Source organism: Oculina patagonica, chromosome 9 (genome assembly GCF_052425735.1).
Source record: "Oculina patagonica isolate OP01 chromosome 9, crgOcupat, whole genome shotgun sequence".
Taxonomy (NCBI): Eukaryota; Metazoa; Cnidaria; class Anthozoa; order Scleractinia; family Oculinidae; genus Oculina; species Oculina patagonica.
The window spans coordinates 25345433-25364489 of record NC_135766.1 but is presented as its reverse complement, the minus strand read 5'-3'; the positions used below and the strand labels follow the sequence as shown (position 1 = coordinate 25364489).

General features: G+C 38.0%; 1 pseudogene across 1 annotated transcript; it reads right to left on the bottom strand.

The window, feature by feature from the left end:
• Positions 1-606: 606 nt before the first annotated feature.
• Positions 607-16465, bottom strand: LOC144665169 (uncharacterized; annotated as a pseudogene). The gene is made up of 13 exons (XR_013572894.1): positions 15401-16465; positions 14970-15015; positions 14259-14420; positions 14198-14215; positions 10579-10863; positions 5339-5611; positions 4957-5232; positions 4202-4327; positions 3724-3900; positions 3096-3245; positions 2112-2346; positions 1320-1423; positions 607-825 (listed from the first exon to the last, which is right to left on the bottom strand). The product of XR_013572894.1 is annotated as an uncharacterized LOC144665169 (transcript).
• Between the last annotated feature and the right edge of the window lie 2592 nt (positions 16466-19057).

Genomic DNA, 19057 nt, shown 5'->3' with positions numbered 1-19057 from the left:
CATAGTGATCTGTTTTATTATATTTTCATGATCAGCTAATAAAGTAGGAATGAGTCTTACAAAGTCGTATCCCTAAATTTTACGAGCACGATCGAATGTATTGGACCAGAGTTACATGCCCCCGTGGGGCAAAAAAAAAAACCAAAACGAAAGACAAAAATATCATTAAACGCATTTAACCTACCCACCTGTACCATTTAATAACCTTGTTTTGGAAGAATCCAGCAGTTAAATGGACAGCAACTTATTTTATTGGGATTGTTCTCGAGAGCAAGGCATTCTTTAATGAAAAGTGTCCAATCTTTGAATGGCAAGTGATTTGTTTCATTTAACACTTATAAACAAGCAGCACAATAAGGGAAATAATCCAAAGACAAGAACTGCAAGGCTGACACTACGTATAAATGAAAACAACTTAACGGGACAACGAAATGATAGAGTCCAAACTGAAAGTAAAAATGCAATCCCTGGACAGCTGTTTCGACCTGATTGGGTCCCTACATGAAACGTCTGTTCAATCAATCAATCAATCAATCAATCAATCAATCAATCAATCAATCAATCAATCAATACACATCGATCGATCAATCAATCAATCAACAATCAATCAGTTCCTTGGGCAATAATTAACTTAAAAGTATATGTAGATATCCTTTATCTTGAATGTTGGCTTGCCACATGAAGTACCAGTAAAAATCCCCGCCTTCTCTGCAGTCAGTTGTCTTCTAAGGGTAACAGTGGCGTACCTCACGTTTGCGTTGGCAAATCTCCAAAAATTGGTTACTAGGTTGTCGCATTTCCTTGTTCTGCCATCAAATTTGTGGGCTACAAAATAAATAAAAAAAGGTAAGTTGACCAAATTTTAACTTTTTTCTCTTATTGATATTATACTGGGGCAATAAATTTTCTTCATCCATGCAATGTATATTAATTCCTTAAAAGAAATAAAATACAAACAACGGTAACAAACATAGCACATGGACGTACGCATGGTTTGAAAAAAGGAACTAAAAATTACTTAACGTCTCGCATGCTACAGCACACATCTTCAGAAGTGACGGTTACAAAAAGCGAGAAAATAAATTAGCGTTAGTCGGGAGAAAAACATATTTACGCTTGGAAACATCAACCCTATTGTTTTATCGTCATCATCATCATTAACATCATCATCGTCATCATCATCATCATCATCACTATTGTTTTGAATGTACTCCAATTTAATCAATGTACTTAATTAGGCTACTTAAGTACTTACGTATTTTCTTAAAAATGTCAAAGTTGGGTCATTTAAGTAAGCACTACGCATTACTTTCACTTACAATTGCCTCCTCCCATGTAGTGCTGATTAGTAATGGAATCGCCTTGAGCCGCGTCAAAAGGGTGTAAACCTGGCGGCTCGTTGTTTACAGAGTTACGACCATAACTAGATATGAAAAGAAAAGCATCAATACAAGAATGGCAATGCGGACTATCATTTGAGGACGTAATGATGGTTGGCCGAAACTTCAGACTAATGGATAAAATGGGTATAATTGAGATCAAATTTACTAAAAGCGAATGCCAGATGCATTTTCAACTCTACATTTTATCTTATTTTCATCAGTTAATATCGTCAGTCGAATTTTTTTTTTCATGAAGAATTTTTGCCATATAAAAGTTGGTTTGAAAAGTCATATAAGGGTTAAATATTTAACACATGAAAGGTGCGCAGTTATGTTTCAGAAAGAAAATCTGAGGCTTGAACGCATTTTAAGTTTAAATATATGACATTTGTTTTATTCGCGTTCATATCGCCATCTTCTATGGGCATATTATGAACTCACAAAGTGACCAGCTCTCAGTTGGCTTGATAGCTCAGTTGGTAGAGCACTGCACCGTTCATCGCTGATGTCATGGGTTTGAATCCTATTCAGGCCTAAATTTTCTTAGGTTTTCTTTTCACAACCAATTGCTTTAGTTGCGTACATACTAACTATGAGCTGTGTTTTGTTTGAAAAAATAGTTCCTCGGTTAGAAGCATGGAGACACTAAAAAGCCTTTAAAATTTGCACCACGAAAGATTAAAATGCACAAACTCTTGTTTCTACTTAGCTACATATAATCCTACTTACTAATCATTTCCAAAGATGCTCCAACATGAAGCTGTTCCTCGGAACTCTTGTTTGTACTTTATTTTAGTCCAGTACCCCTTGATGTACGTTAAGACTCCTGGATCTCCCCCCGAACCACACCCATGTGACGTCATATGCCCTGAGATGACGAGCCCGTTGTTTTCTTCACTGTAGGTCACAGTAGCTCCTCCTTTGAAAGTGCTTTCGATCGACGACTGAGTGACTCTTGTCCATTCTTTAAAAAGAGGGTAGCTTTGTTTAGGAATTAATGCGCATGAATCAGGTTGCTGCAATTTGGGTGAGATTCAAAGGCAAACATTTCGATCGTTTGAAAACAAAATACGGTCAAAACTGTAACCTCTGAATTCTATAAGCAGCTTTTAACCCCGCCAATGCATGTCAAAAAGAAGGGAATTCTGTGTTTATGCGCAACTCAACACGGGTGAAACCTCTCCTGAACAGCAAAAACGTGTAGGGTTTGGGTTTTTGATTTGATCTAGGTTTCCTGACAAAGTGACTGCTCGAAAGTAACGTTAGAAGAAGCTGCCAATAAAAACCTAAACAAAGGACGCTTTTGAATTTCATTGCTCCCCCGTCCACCTCTCCTCTCCCTCACTCCACCATCTCCCTAACAGCCATATAAACAACTTTAAAACTCTGGCTCTCGATTTGATCTTACTGGGTGCGTTCAATCTTCCCGATCGAAGTGACTGCTTGAAGTAAGTTAACAAACCAACAACAACTCAGGATAGTAAAACCCAAACAAACGACGCTTTTGACCTGCATTGGCCAAAGACATACCCCATTCCACTCTCCTTTCTTTCCCCTTTCTAATCCTTCCTCCCTTCCGCTCCCCTCCTTCCGATTATCCCTCCGCTCCTCCCTTTCTCCTTCCCTCTCTCCCTTCCTCCCTCCCTCCCTCCCTCCCTTTCCCTCTCCCTCCCTTCTTAACAATCATGTAAACAACCTCCAAATTGATCTTACTTCCGATCGCTGACATATCACAGTATCCTTGGAAACTGACATCTAAGCCTGGGGGCCGAATCCAATAAGTACCCCTAGTTTCCAGGTCACCACTGTCTTGGATGTTTTTACACGAAAGGCCTGGTACTTTGGCTTGGGAACCTTTCTTGCCTGTCAGCAAACGGGCTATTAATCATTTGTTTTAATCACGCGTGAAATTATGTGCAGTAGGGCTGCGCAATGCAATACTGGGGAATGAACTCAAAAACTGCCTCATTCTTTTAGATAAACTTATGAGAAAAGCACCATTTTAATGTCATGGAAATAGCATGATAAAATCGTTTCACGTCGTGAAATCTAATGTTTTTTCACTATTTCTTTTTGTCGTTTTGTGATTTGCATAGGTGAGAAGATCTGGGTAAACGCTGTGACAGATTAAACTGCTGTTCGACAGAATCAATGAAGCGCTTCGCTGTGTATGTAGTGAAATAAATATATGACACCAAAATTAAAATCTCAGAATTCTACCTTGTAGGTCCAAAATTCGAAAATTCTAGTATTTCTAATTCAGGATTTTTTTTATAAATAATAATTTAGATTGTTGAGAGTCTAGAATCATTATAAGTCTAAAATATTAATTGTCTCTTACCAATACATGAAGGTTGAACTCCTGTCCAAGCACCACTCGTCTGGCAGCGACGTTCTGATGATCCTTTTAGCGAGTAACCAGGATTACAAGTAAATGAAACGCGTTTTCCTTCCCAATACTGTTGTCCGTGATTATGACCATTCCTCAAGCTTTCCAAAGAAGGACAACTTTTGTGACCTCTATTTAAAGACCATTTAAAGGAATTAGAGTCACAAAACAACAATAGAGCAAAATAAAGTCCGTTATCCTTCTTTATTTGTTTGTTTTGTTTTGTTCCTGCCTTGTTTTTTGTTTTTTTTTTGTAACGGCGATGCTCTTAACTTGATTTCTGTTTATTAGTCAATCAAACAGTGTTCCTTCCTAAGAATGTCATTTTTGATGCATTCTTTCATGTTACTTGTTACAGACCTCTATTGATTGTAAATAAAAGTAAAGTATAACTGCAGAGTGTTTAAGGGTATGCAATAAAGACGCTTACATGAAGGCTGTATACCACTCCAGCTACCGGAAGGCAGACACTTTCTTGTAGTTTGACCTGTCCAATGTCGGGAGCCAAGTTTTTGTCCGTTTGATGCAGAACCAGGATCACCACAATTGACCAAAGCTTAAAAAAGACGTTGGAAACACTAAGCTGCAAACTTTAATATAAAATTATAAAATGTCCAAGTAATTGCGCGCGCTGTGATTGGTCAGTTTTACTTCATTATCAAAGAAATAAAAAAAAAACGCTCCCGAGTGCATTATTGAGTTATATAATTAAGCACGCGGGAATTTTTAAGAACACGAGAGAAGTGCATAGAGAAGCACTTCTCTCGTGTTCTTAAAAATTCCCGCGTGCTTATATGACTCCATAATGCACTCGGGCGCGTTTTTTATTGCTTTAATATATGTACAACGAGTTCCTGTCAATACGTGTAGTAATAGGGCCTTACTTTTTTGTTTAATCTATTTTCCATGAGACGACTACATTAAATAACTTTGCGGTAGTAGGGAAAGAAACCGTTTTGTTAATCGTAATATATGCTTATATTTTCATATTTTTTGGCAGCAAAATTCTGAATAACTGGATATTACTGACTTACAAGATGGGTTTTATTTATGTACATTTCGAAGAATAATATCTTACAATAGCTAAAAAAGAGTTTACAATAGAGACGGTCGCTTAGAGAAACTTATGACAAAGAAATTCATTGACTTCCTTCACTAAGCAAAACAAACAAAATATTCACATACAAACAGTTGAGTTGGCTTCCGCTGTCCTGTTTTTGTCATTATGAAATAGACAAGTGTAGGTCCCATCGTCCTTTGGTTCAAAGTGGTGAATGATAAATTCACTCTTTATTGAATCTTTCCCGTCATGCATTTCGGTAGCATTAACACGTCGTCCATCCTTGAACCATTTGATTTTAGGTAGCGGCGAGCCACGAGCAGAACAGTTTAACTTCACAGAATCACCGACATTTGGCACTTGAATTTCACTGGGAGGACTTGCCACAATGCTGGGGTTTACTTTAAGACAGAAGTAAACATAACTATAAGAAATTCGATTTCATTCCCAGACTTAAGATTATTACTATTATTGGTTTTTAATTTTATATAAACATTTCTAGCTTACCCGCGTCTTTCACAAAGACCCATGTCACGGCCACCACACTGTCCAACTCATTAGCTCCTTGGCATAAGTAAGCACCACCATCATCCTCTGTCGTGTTTTTAATCGTAAGTTTGTTTCCATCAATGACGTGTCGGTTGACCGGAAGTTGTTTGAGAGATCTTGTCCACGTAATCACAGGGAAAGGATAGCCAAATATGTCGCATTTAAGATCTGTATCCCAGTTCTTGTAAGCGGTTACAGAACTTTTTGGTTTCGCGACAAATTTCGTTGGTACTGTAAATATATAAGTAAAAAAAAAGAAGTTAAATAAGAAGTAAGCGTATACAACTACATTTTTTAAAATCCCTTTTTCCCTGTCCTCCCTTTAACATTTTCTATCGTTCTGCACATTGTTGACTAATTGTTTCAAGTCCAGATTTGTCTGATTTGAGCTTCTATGCGATACGGACAACTGTGTAACCGTCTGATCCGTAAAACGAGAATAACACCTCACAGGTTTGAAATTTACAAAAAAGGAAATAAAAATAATTGGAAGTAATTCATTAAGCCATTTCTTTAGGTCGAAACTGGCATTTATGTCCAGGATTGAACGCACTTACAAAATTTAGTATTTGAAGAAATTCTGCAAAAGCAACGATTTTTCGGTCCAGAAGCAAAAGTTGCTTTTTTTCGTTACCTTGACGTTTTCTTGTTGTTTAGTAAACAAAACGGTTCTTTGTTAGCTAGAAGCAAAATTTGCGGTTTTTCGTTAACTTTACAGTTTTTTGTCATGTTTTCGATTTTCCGCAGTTTATTGTCTTGCAAATTTCTGCGTCTTGAAGTGCATTGAAATGCTAATTTGAACACATCACTTAAACCTGCTAGCGGATTTGACAAAATTTACAAAATTTGCGATTTTTTTCTACCTTGACGGTTTTTCGTCATGTTAACGATTTTCCGCAGTTTATTGTCTTGCAAATTTCCGCGTCTTGTGGTTTATTTTATGCTTATTCGAACCCATGTATGTTGCTGTTTTTCTGAAGTGGGACACATTCGAAGCGTGAGCTGAAACAATCGTGTTGCACATGAATATATACCTCGTTCTTAAATCCCGCAGGCTAAAGCTAACATCAGCTGGAACGCAGCAGAGAAGGCGGCAGCAAATAGAGTTCGGTGGCGAAGCATTGTTGACGCCCTTTGCTCCACCAGGAGCCTAAAGGAATAAGTCTTAAATCCATGAGATAAGAATCTCCAAACACAAGACAATCGCAGCCTAAATTTTAGGCTTATAACGGATGTTTGCGTGTCTTTGATGTTCTGTAATCGATAAGCCGAATCTCAAGCGCCTTCTTAAAATCTCCAAACACAAGGGCTAAACGCGGACTAAATAACGTCACAAATCGCTTTTATGTTTTTTAATCGATAAGCAGAAACGAGCGCCTTCTATAAAAAAAACTCCAAACCTCAAGCGCCTTCATAAAATCTCCAAACATGCACAAGGGCTAAACGCGTCCTTAATAAAGTCACAAGTGTCTTTGATGTTTTTTAATCGATAAGCAAAATCGAGCGCCTTCTATACACCACTTTCATAATGGCGGCCAATTTATTTATTCTTTTATATGTATGTTAATAAGCCCTACTGGCCTCGTCAGCATGTGAAAAATTCAAAGAATTCTTACTCTAAAACGAGGCCAGTAGGGCTAATTAACATACATATAAAAGAATAAATAAATTGGCCGCCATTATGAAAGTGGTGTATAAAAAATCTCCAAACACGTTAGCGCTAACCGCGGCAAACCGCGGCCTAAATAACGTCACAAATGTCTTCAATGTTGTTTAATCGATAAGTAAAAACAAGCGTTTTCAATAAAAAAATCTCATAACACAAGCGCTAACCGCAGCCTAAATAACACATGTAATAACTACTCAAAAATGTCTTTGACCTTCTTTGATCGATAACGACGATAAGCCGAAACAAGCGCTGCTAAAATCTTTAACAGAGTTTATGCAATGCTAATTTCGTCAAAGAGCCGAAACGTAGCGTGTTACACATAAATATACATATACCTCGTTCTTAAATCCATGCGCCGAGACAGGGCTAAACGCGGCCTAAATAACCACAGGCGGCCCAAGTACACTGCGTGAATTAATTACCGTATTTATTCGATTAAGCGCCCTGGGCGCTTATTAAATTTTTGGACCTTGAGAGTGGGCGCTTATTCGAGGTGGGCGCTTATTCGAGGCTGGGCGCTTATTAAATTTTTTTGATTTTCAGCAAATATTGAGTTTATATTTGTAACAAAACAATAAATAATAACAAAATGTGAAGATGTACCAAAGCAGAAATTAAATTGTTTATTGAAAGTTTCTGTACAATAATAAGAAAACTCGGTCATGGGTGAAGTCTTCTTAGAAGTACATAGTCAATTTCAATAATCAATACTCCTTTTATGGAATTCAGTTTTTTTTCTTGGGGGGGGGGGGGGAGGGGGGGGAGGGGGGGGGTGGGCGCTTATTCGAGGCTGGCGCTTATTAACTTTTCCTACCTTAAGGGTGGGCGCTTATTCGAGGTGGGCGCTTATTCGAGGTTGGGCGCTTAATCGAATAAATACGGTATTTATAAAGTGTAAGCGAACGTGACTCTTGGCTTCGAGCGGTGTTGTGTTACAAAGATGCGATTTATAAGGATTTGTATGGGAACTTAGTGATTTTGATTCAAAAGGTATAAAATTAAATATTTTTCGAATAAAATCGACTTACCTTGTTTCCATGCATGTTGTGTTCTTTGTTGTCTGCCTGCGTCTCAGGTCGTTTTAAAGCGTTTTCGGCGAGGCAAATTTCCCTTTCGTAAACGGTCGTTGCCATTTGAAACGGTCGATGCCATTTCTCAGAACGGTCGTTGCCATTTGAAACGGTCGATGCCATTTATACTTTGGACCAAATCGCATGAAAGGATCTTTCAAACTTCTTGAGAGTATCAGATGTTTGTTTAGAAATGTTAAGCGATTCCAAAATTATTTTGGTTTTCTAGTTGACGAAATATCCGAGCTTCGGTATACCATAAGATTGCTATGTTCTCGACATTTGTAAAAGATTTGGCTCAGCCCGGAAGTAAGAAATATTGAAACAGAAAACTGCAGAAAACCTCACGCAAACGAATGAATGGATGAATAATTCCATTAACTTTAGTAACCTAATGAGAATATTCTATGCCTGTTTAGAAATGCCAAGCGGTTCTTAAAATTATTTTGGTTTTCGAAGCTACGTTCTCGACATTCGGCATGCCGGTATGCACAAGCTCGAAGAATTCGCCCTGAATTCGTCCACTTCGAAACCAAAATAATTTTAAGAATCGCTTGGCATTTCTAAACAGGCATAGAATATTCTCATTAGGTTACTAAAGTTAATGGAATTATTCATCCATTCATTCGTTTGCGTGAGGTTTTCTGCAGTTTCTGTTTCAATATTTCTTACTTCCGGGCTGAGCCAAATTTTTTACAAGTGTCGAGAACATAGCGATCTTATGGTATACCGAAGCTCGGATATTTCGTCAACTAGAAAACCAAAATAATTTTTGGAATCGCTTAACATTTCTAAACAAACATCTGATACTCTCAAGAAGTTTGAAAGATCCTTTCATGCGATTTGGTCCAAAGTATAAATGGCATCGACCGTTTCAAACGGCAACGACCGTTCTGAGAAATGGCATCGACCGTTTCAAATGGCAACGACCGTTTACGAAAGGGAAATTTGCTTCGGCGAGTTGCGCTGGCTGGACAACAAAGAACACAACATGGAAACAAGGTCGCCTGTGAAATAACATCACAAATGTCTTTGATGTTTTATATTCGATCAGCAGAAACAAGCACTCAAAAATGTCTATGATCTTCGATTCTTTGATCGATAAGCCAAAATAAGCGCCATGCTAATTTGCGTGTCATTGAACAGCCGAAACAAGCGTGCTACACATGAATAATTACCGCCTTCTCAGTACATGTCTACATGACGCATGTTGTGTCGAAGGAAACAACCGCTATTTATAGAGTTCGCAGACTGAGCAACTGAACATCTAAAACTACAATCTGTGTTAAACAGCGGCTTCTTGTATGATATTCACCTCAAAGATGGCGGCGCTGAATATAAACTTTGTGAAGAAATCACTTGGATATAGATTGGGTACAGTTCACAAGTGTCAATAGTCCGGATTGTTAAAAGCTAAATACGATGGCTCACTCTTAAAAGATTCAAATCAACAACCTGTGGCATATATTATAGACATCAGTAACAAGATTGACCGCAATGATGGCTTCAATATGTTTCTACCCCTCCAATTATGAGAATATTAATAACACAGGACAGCGTTTATACAAGACACTATGTTACCTGCAGATGGAAATGATAAAAGCGCCAGAAGAACACATAGGAATGTAAGTTTTCTTTTCGTTATTATATTATTTTATTATGCCAACTCATGCTATAAACTTTTTGGCTAATAATCATGTCATTAAGATTTTTGCAAAATTTAGATTTCATAAAAATCTCGTAGTCATTCCCTTTTCTCCATGGAAGTGAAATTATAAATTATGACTTGCGGGTAGGGTAGTATGTTAGAAAGAAATGGCCTTTCTATCAATGTTATTATGGTTATCAAAATTCAAAGCCCTGATGCAATTTTTTGTCATTTTCGTAAATTTTGTTGTTTTGTGGGCCCTTCCCAGGACCACTCCAATAAATATCGCAATATTTGTCCACACTCTTGTAATTTGTGTTAATTTTCCCAAGAAAAATATTTTTTTATCAAATTTTTCATAAACATTGTACCCTTACTTGCAGCCCTGGAACAAATTTTGTAGTTTTAGTCGACCCACTTGCGATTTTTTGTTAGTTTGGTCAAATTCGTCGTTTTCGTTGCCCCCCTTCCTTTCAGCTCGCGAATAAATTTCGTCATTTTCGTCGACCTTTTTCGATTTTTCGTCATTTTCGTCGAGACAGCGATTATTCGTCATCTTTGTAAGGATACAAAATTTTGTTGCGTTCAATCCTGAAACTGGTAACTGTCGCTTTACTTTAAGTAACACCGTGCAACAAAATTATAAGAGCCAGAATATTCAACTTATTAAAAATGATGTTTAAATTCCAAAAAGGACCAGAACTCTTAAACGCATCTCGCAGATAACCTCAAGTTCACAACTACTTCCCTTGTTTGAATTAAGATGTGGTGCTTAATAAGTAAAATTAACTTTGAAATTCGTACTAAATACCTTTAACAGTTAAATTGACCGACGATTGAACTCTGCCTAAGAGATTCTCAGCTGTACATGTGTAGATGCCACGGTCTTCAAACTGAATTTCCTTTATTTCCAAATTTCTCTCTTTAAACTGTCTTTTTTCATCTTCTATCACCTGTCCATCTTTATACCACGTGATCACTGGTGGCGGGAAGCCAGCTGCTTTACAAGGTAATGCGACGTTTTGCTTCTCCTTAACCGTCACGGAGGGATAAGGCTTTGCAATGAGGCGTGGCAATTCTGGAAAAGAACGGTTGGCTGTTGATCACACTCGATCGTGGTTAATTTGTGTAATGAGCTGCACAGGCCAATAAAATTGTGTTTATCATTATTTAAATTCTCTTCTAACACTCATTTAGACAATCACCTATCACACATCCTGTGACATGCTTCAGTTACTGCGAAAAAGTTTGGCCTAATCAAATTGTCTTTGCGCATTAACTTATAGACAAGCAGCAAGCAAAAACAAGCAAGCAAGCAAGCAGTTAACTCGAATCAACGCTGTTCCTATAGACGGAACAACTGATTATCTTCACGTGCCTTTTTTAGAGAGAGAAAAGAAAGGAAACGTTTTCTCTCAGATTAGTTTTTTTTTTAGCAAATCATTTAATTAGAGTGAATTATTGTTTCTTCTGTGTATCACATTGAACTTTGTCCTGTTTGCAATTGATTACAATACATTGTTATTTTCGAGAGATTTTTGTGACTTCGACGCTATTCACACGATTCAAGTCAGTTACGTTTGCCATTCGATAAATTAATTCCGTCTGGGGTTATGTTCTGTCCTTATCATTGATACTTAATTGGATACCTGTTATACCCTCGTAGGTTTTTGGGGCTTGGCAGTTGTAAATATTATAGCACCTCTTAGCACCTCCTCACCTCTCCTACATCTTAAAAAAAAAACCTACATTGGATTGTGTAGTTTTTATTTATTTTTTCCCTTTATTAAATGCCAAATGCAATCAATTGCTACCCATATTTAACCCTATTCAGACCGGGCTTTTTTGGACCTTCTCTGACCGTGGGGTGATGACGTCACATCACGTGATAGTTACATCATGATGTCAAAACAGGTGCCATCTTGGATCCGCGATCTTGGATTTCAAAATTTTACCAAAATGCCAGAAAACCACCCAAAATTACTGCAAAGTACACAAAACAATAAATTTGCGCTTAAAAACCGTACAAAGGTAAAAAGTATTTGCATTTTGGTTAATTTTCATTAATTAAGACACGAAAATTACAAATTTGGGAAAACATGCCTGTCAAAATGCCGTTGCCATGATCATTTCAAGTTCCTGACACAACATTCTACTTTACCACATGATTCCCAGATAAATTTTAAATAAACTCACAAAGTTTGGCAGGGTTTGGTTGAATCTTGAAAAAGTTATAAGCGTTCAAAGTCAGCGCGGGCCTCAAAAGACCCCCCCCCCCCCCCTCCCCCAGTCTGAATAGGGTTAAAACTGAACGAGGATAGTTATATCCCAAGTGTTTTGCATTTACGAAGATATCTGTTATACACCAAGTCAAATCCCCTTTTTCACAGCATGCCCACCATTAAATATATACATTTCGCCGATAAAAGGTTAAAAATAAAACTTAAGGTAAAAGCTGTTAAAATTGATTCTAAACGTTTTCGATCTGTTCGATCATCATCAGAGTGAAAAAATCTGCATACGCTCATCGTTCTTATAGTTCAGATAACACCAGTTATGTAATACCCGTTCCCATTGGGAACAAGGTGAGGTCCAGTGATTGCACTTGTTTGTTTAGTTCAGGGTGGTAGCGTGCAATGTAGAATGCTTCTTTTATTCTTCTTTTTAACCATGAGTGGGCAGTGGTTAAAACATTCCACGTGAACTTGTGATTAGAGATGTTTCGCATAAGCCCACTTCATATGCTAATGATCCACTACTGGTGGATTTAGCAGAAATACCCAGGAGACTTCCCTTTCCTTTGTTTAAAGAACGTGAACAGAACTTTGTTGGGCAGATTGTTAAATTGTCGTTAAAAAAAAACAAGCTAGGTGGTCCTAGGTGGTTTCGGCCAGTCGTTGTACAAGTCGTTGCAGAGGCACGTTGTGCTGTTCAGACTCTATTTAAACCGAGTTCCCGCAAAAGTAAAGTTGAGTGAACATAAAAAAGCGTAAGATGTTTTGAAAGTATTTTTCATCAAAAGTTAACCGTGACTCCAGTGGGAATATGACAAAGAATTGGAAAATAAAGATGACTTTGTGTGAGGTAACACGCATAAACATGGATGTCAGCGCATACATACACGGTTCGAAATATATATATTTTTTTTTATCAAAGACTGCGAGTCATGGCCGAGCCGTTAGTTGTTGTTGTTGCTGCTTTTCTTTTTCGCCCGTCGCATTTCTGCGCAAAATAGAGCGCTTTCATTTTAATTGACAAGAAAATGATTGTCTTGAACAAAAACAACGGCTTGTGCGTGTTCCTTTGCAATCAAAACTGGTCTCCTGGGTAATTCTACTAAATCCACTAATAGTAGATGATTAGCATATGGAGTGGTTTTATGCGAAACATCTCTATTAGGGTGTTTTCTGATGTGCTTGGCTGGCTCTGACTGCTTATTGACATCTGAATGTTCGTTAACACGAACCTCGAGGTTGCGTGCTGTTTCGCCAATGTATGTTACTCCACAATTACACTTGCCTTTGTAGATGACGTGTGACGGGTGTGTGATTTTGTCTTTTAACTTGAATATTGATTCCGTCTTGCGTGTTTGCCACATTATGAAGAAGTTAAACCTCCATTTGGTGTACATGTTAAGCTTCTTTAAGAATTTCCTTCTTTCTACTTCATTTGTTCTGCAGAAAGGGATGCGAATTCCAAGTTTAGGTCTTTCATCGAATCAGTTGACAGGAATTATTGTTTCGTCGCTTTTTGGGTTTTCAAAATCGCGGATGACTTCATTCACCAATTTCGTGGGGTATCCTGCTTTGATGAATGAATGTTTGATGGCTTTGACTTCTGCTTGCCAATTGGTGGCTAATCTTTTTGCTCGATGTAGGGCCCCTAGAATAGTATTGCGCTTCCACCTTTCTGGGATGGCCGATTTCCAATGTACTTGTAGTTTACCCGGTTTTTGGTAGACGCTGGTGGTGAAGTTTCCCTCATGATGGTTGAAAGAGGTGTCCAGGAAGTGGCCAGGGTTTTCTTCCACGGTAAACTTGATGTTTGGATGGTAGCTGTTTAACTTATCAAGTAGATTGTCAGGAGCATTTGCCTTCCTTTTGCTAAAACAATCATCCACGTACCATCCACTGCCCACTCATGGTTAAAAAGAAGAATAAAAGAAGCATTCTACATTGCACGCTACCACCCTGAACTAAACAAACAAGTGCAATCACTGGACCTCACCTTGTTCCCAATGGGAACGGGTATTACATAACTGGTGTTATCTGAACTATAAGAACGATGAGCGTATGCAGATTTTTTCACTCTGATGATGATCGAACAGATCGAAAACGTTTAGAATCAATTTTAACAGCTTTTACCTTAAGTTTTATTTTTGCCCACCATTAAATTATACAACTTTTTTATTTTTCATCACAAATCAACGCTACCCTAACTGGCGTCCACTACTAGGGCTTGTTTCTAGTCGTGTTGTTTTACCAGGCGGACCTGCAGCCCCAGGGGGTCCTGGTGATCCTCTGCTTCCTCGCTTTCCTTGCGGGCCAGGAGCACCCATTGTTCCCTTTCTTTCTTTTTTACCAGAAGGGCCCTGGGGACCAGTAGGTCCAGGTAAACCGGGAGGGCCTGGTGGGCCTTGAGGTCCTAGCCGACCTGATGAAATTAAACAAGTTCAGTAAGATAATGTCACAATAAATTTAATGAGGTTTGGTCACTGTTAGGTCTGTTCATGTTTTGTGTACTTTATTTGGTGACACATTCATAATAGAGTTTTGTGTGACTAGCGTAACTAGTTAGAATCTGAAATCGCTGTTTGAAAGCCTTTATTCTCCAGGATCCCAAATACAAACGGAAGTGAAATTGGTCTCAATTCATTGCCGTATTTCTGATCTTTGTTAACCCGGACCCCTCATAAAAAGAGTAAGGCTTTGAGAGTGGCCAGGGTGTTTAATTTCTTACACATAAAGGTATACTCTAGTGCTTATCTCCAGCTACTGTTCATAAGATGACAAAATGGTTGGCAACGAAAAACCTGAACATAAACTGCTGAAAGATAACTCTGTTTATAGTGTAAGGTCAAGAACTCGTCCAGAGATGCAATACTATTGATCATTTAATGTTAAAGAAACCGAATTAATTAAGCTGTGTGTTGGTCAATTGACCCGCGATATGAAGAAGTATTTAGCTAGACATTAATATTACCTTCCACGCAAACTACCTTATCGTCAATTTTTTCCACTGTTGCGTTCTATTGATTGTAAAAAAAAAATACTTTGATTAAGTTGGTTGTAAGCTACCACTTTTGCAGAACAGGCTTTGTGTGTAAGAGAACCTTTATCTAGGTGGTTGGAATAAATGTGTTGCTGGCATCCAAGTCGTAGTACATAATATTAACAAAATAAAGAAAAAATAAAGAAATAAAAATAAAACCAATGATGACCTTAACTAATTTTTAATAAACCTTCCTTAAAGTTTTATTTTAGTTGCAGAAAAAATCTACTCAAAGCAATCTAAGTTAAGGAAAGGAAGTTAGATAATGTTGGTATTAAAAGCAAACCCTTTTAAACTCTTTAAAGCCGAATCAGTGTTTGAAAGACGGAAGTACTCAATAATAAATAAAATAAGCAACTTACATTTCGTTGTCCATTCCAGTTTAAACAGACGCTGCTGCATTTGCGGCACATGGATTGACTATTGGCCGCTCTTTTGAGGACAGTCTTCGTTATTTTGGATCCACGCGAACTTGCAGTTGCTGGTGTCACAATCACACGATTGTCGTTCCCATATGGAAAACTGTTTAAAACCAGTAAATCCCGTTCAACTGCTGTTAGACGCGAGTCTAATTGATGTAAAGAATAACAAGTGAACCCAAGAGAACTCAGTGTCAAAATTAAATTAAGTGAAAGGCCAAAGAGGAGAACGTTGGAGCTCTTTTTGCTTTTGCTCTCCATGTTCGTCGGTCTGCCTGAACATTGCACAACTGGTGAATACATGCCTAACTCATATCTTTACATAATTTACGAGTTTTGGATTTCAGGCCATCGGGAATGTTGACCTCTCTATTTTTGTTACCATTAATTTGTTTTCGCATTCTGCAGATCTTGAAAGAACATGTCAAATATCGGTTACAGATTCCGTTGGTATTTCCGTTTTATTTTTGTACTAGAAAAGCCCGGATCGGATTCTGTTAATTATAGCAATGGTGACCAGCTGCGTAATTTAATGAAGGTTTTTAGTTCTTCGCAAATTTACATAGCTTTCTTTCGCTAAGTAAACAGCGGTTTGTTCCTTTAGCTTAAGCTTTTTCACGATAGAAGAAGAGAGGAGCTTTTTAGATTCATGTGCATGGATTTAAAGCGTTTAAAAATGTTCTAAACTGAAGCATTTACGTGTTTCACAGTTCTGACAGTTGGATACTTATTTATATTTATTTCACATTATGATGACAGGATTTTAACGACATGACTTCGCTCAGCCCCGTCACTGATATTATACACTCTAGTGATTTGTGCTGGGGCTAAAGAAATAACAAATGCGATTGCAACTATTTAGCGGGTCAGGGTAAATGAGTCGCTTCGCAAAGAGAGGAAAAGCCAACTAAGGACGTTTTTTGCGATAAGAACGTCTGATTGTCGAGCTGAAGTCGAACTAAGACTGAATAACTTTTTTTGATGATTCGAGCCTAAAAACGTCCTTAGAATGTTATTTAGTTCTAAAACGTTTTGATTTTTTTTTTATAATTATTTAACCAAAAAGATATAAATAATGCGCTAGAAGTCATATTGTTTCGACTCGGGGTATTTTTGTGAAAGGCATTTGACACTGAAAATACATTTCTCTGATTTCTTCGAGGCTGGAAGCCTACTGCGTGCTTAATAACCTTCGTTATTAAAACTATCTTGTTACATTGCAAACATGCTCAGCTCTCGAACGTATTAGCCTTGGAAGGCGGATAACCAACACAGTCGGGAATAAGTAAGCTGCAATAGAACATAGAACTGGAAGACATTAAAGATCACTTTCGTGCTTCGTTCGTACTTTCCAGATCCGAAAGGATATCTTTTATATTTCTAACTTTCATTGCGCAAGTCATAATACTGTCAATAGGTTGGCTCAAATCCACTTAAGCTTCGAAGTGTGAAAGCTTGAACGGGATGCTTTCGTATGAAAATAATTCTTTTGTTCTTGTATAAGCCTTATTCATAGACATGTAGTGGGGACAAACAGGTTTTTTTACGTGGCTGAAAAAAGTACTGTTGTGCTATGTAAGTACCACCGCACTCGTTGTTTCTAACCTTGGTACTGATTTCCAACACGGTATGGAATTGATATGGTTAATTGCCTCCTATGCAGCGATAGAACTACAAGCCATCTGACACACGATAATACCAGTTTCAAGTTCAAATAACTGGTAATTGATGATTAAGAGGGGAGTCAAGAGTGTCTTGTTTTAACTCCGTAAGCTGATATAGTCTAAATTCAGTTGCAATTAACCATCTGTCACACTCGCGTGTTACTGTCTAAATTGATATCCACGTTTTCCCTTCCGTTAAATGCATCTTCTTTAGTTGCGCCCCTCAAAATCCCCGTCTTATTTGTAGTCATAAATAGACTGTGGCAACTAATGTTGTAATCTGTGGAACATTTCCATCCTTTCGCATGTCTAGAGGGAATTATATCGCTCTGTAAGTAGCTCAGTGTGTTGGGCTTTTATTTAACCAGTCCACTGCGGCCAGCCTTGATCGTGTGCGGTCGAGCACGTTGCACTTAATTGGCGTTGTGACCGCGACTGGGAGCATCGTTTGGTAATTAAGAAGTTTCGTTATTTTTTTTTTTGATGAGGCTTAAAGCTGAAAAAAAAAAAACTATACAGGCGGTGTGGTAGTGCCTTTATTAATTCATACACAACCCTTGGTTACTGTTGGAGCACTGGCAATGACGCATAGCATGAAAAGTTGGTGATTACCTTTTTTGACCTTTGTAGACGGTAGATTCACTGGTACACGAACTGTATCCATCGATGTGTTTTAAAATAAATTTCGTACGCAGTTAAAGGAAACAATGTGATTAATTTTGTTAAATGCAATTATTCCACCCTGTCAAGTTTTAATCAAGCTGCAACTTGAGTTGCGGCGGAAATGAAAAAATGAAAAAAACTTAATGAAATCTTTTAGCTTTTGTTGATCCACAGGCGGCCCAAGCTCTCTATCAGATTACCTTTGGACGTGACTCTTGCTTACGAGCGGTGTTGTGTTACAAAGATTCGATTTATAAGGGTTTGTATGAGGGGTGGCGAATGGTACCCAGAAAATCCAGGGTCTCGGAAAATTCCGGTCAAATCTCGAAATCTCGGACGATTTTGTGATGAGTCTCGGAGTCTCGTTTTTTGGGGATTTTTTTGTGTCTCGGAGTCTCGAATTTTTGGCCGCAAGGTCTCGGAGTCTCGGATTTTATATTATTTCAGCCAGAACCTCGGACAAAACGAATCGTTGTTAACGAAAAGCTACGAGAGCTAACGAGGAAAGTCCGCTCATTCTCGTCGCCCAGAGGCCGCGATCCTTCTGGTCAGAAGGCATTCTCGTTCCCAGGCAATACCAATGAACTCTACATTAAGTTTCAGACGCCCGTATTGAAATCGCTTGAATACGATTTATATATGTGTACGATCGTGGTCTTTCGAGTATAATGGCGTGACCAGCCAGTATATTCAGTCAAAGATTACGTACACGGAATGTACGGATTACACCGATTACTCATGGTTCAGAATTGGAAACTTTATCCGTATCGCTACTCTAATTATAGCTAACCATATAACTTTAAATAAATAGGTTTTGTCTTACCCTGTTAATCCGATGTTTCGTGCTCTTCGAACTCTGTAGTACCTTGAGTGGTTAGTCTTGTGCTGTACTGCATTCAAGATTAAGACACCTTGCTCTCCTATGCCTTACTTACACTGGAGTATATATAAGTCACGGTAGCGGTGAACTCTCAAGGAAATTCAGCATAGGACAGGAACTGAGAAAGATGCGATGGACTGATATTCAATTCAGGGTGCAAGTAGCTGTACTGAAATAGCAGAATCTCTGACCCGTTTCATATAAAACTCTCCGTAACAATACTATAACAATTTCTTTGATATGAATATTTGGAAAATTTTTAAGAATGATCCAAAGCCTGAGATTTTGAACAGAGTATAAATTTTGTGTTAAAATTGCAAATACCATATAATTATATGTTTTAAAATGGACCGTATACATGTAAAGCTCTTTGTTTCTCCAAACGAGAAAAAT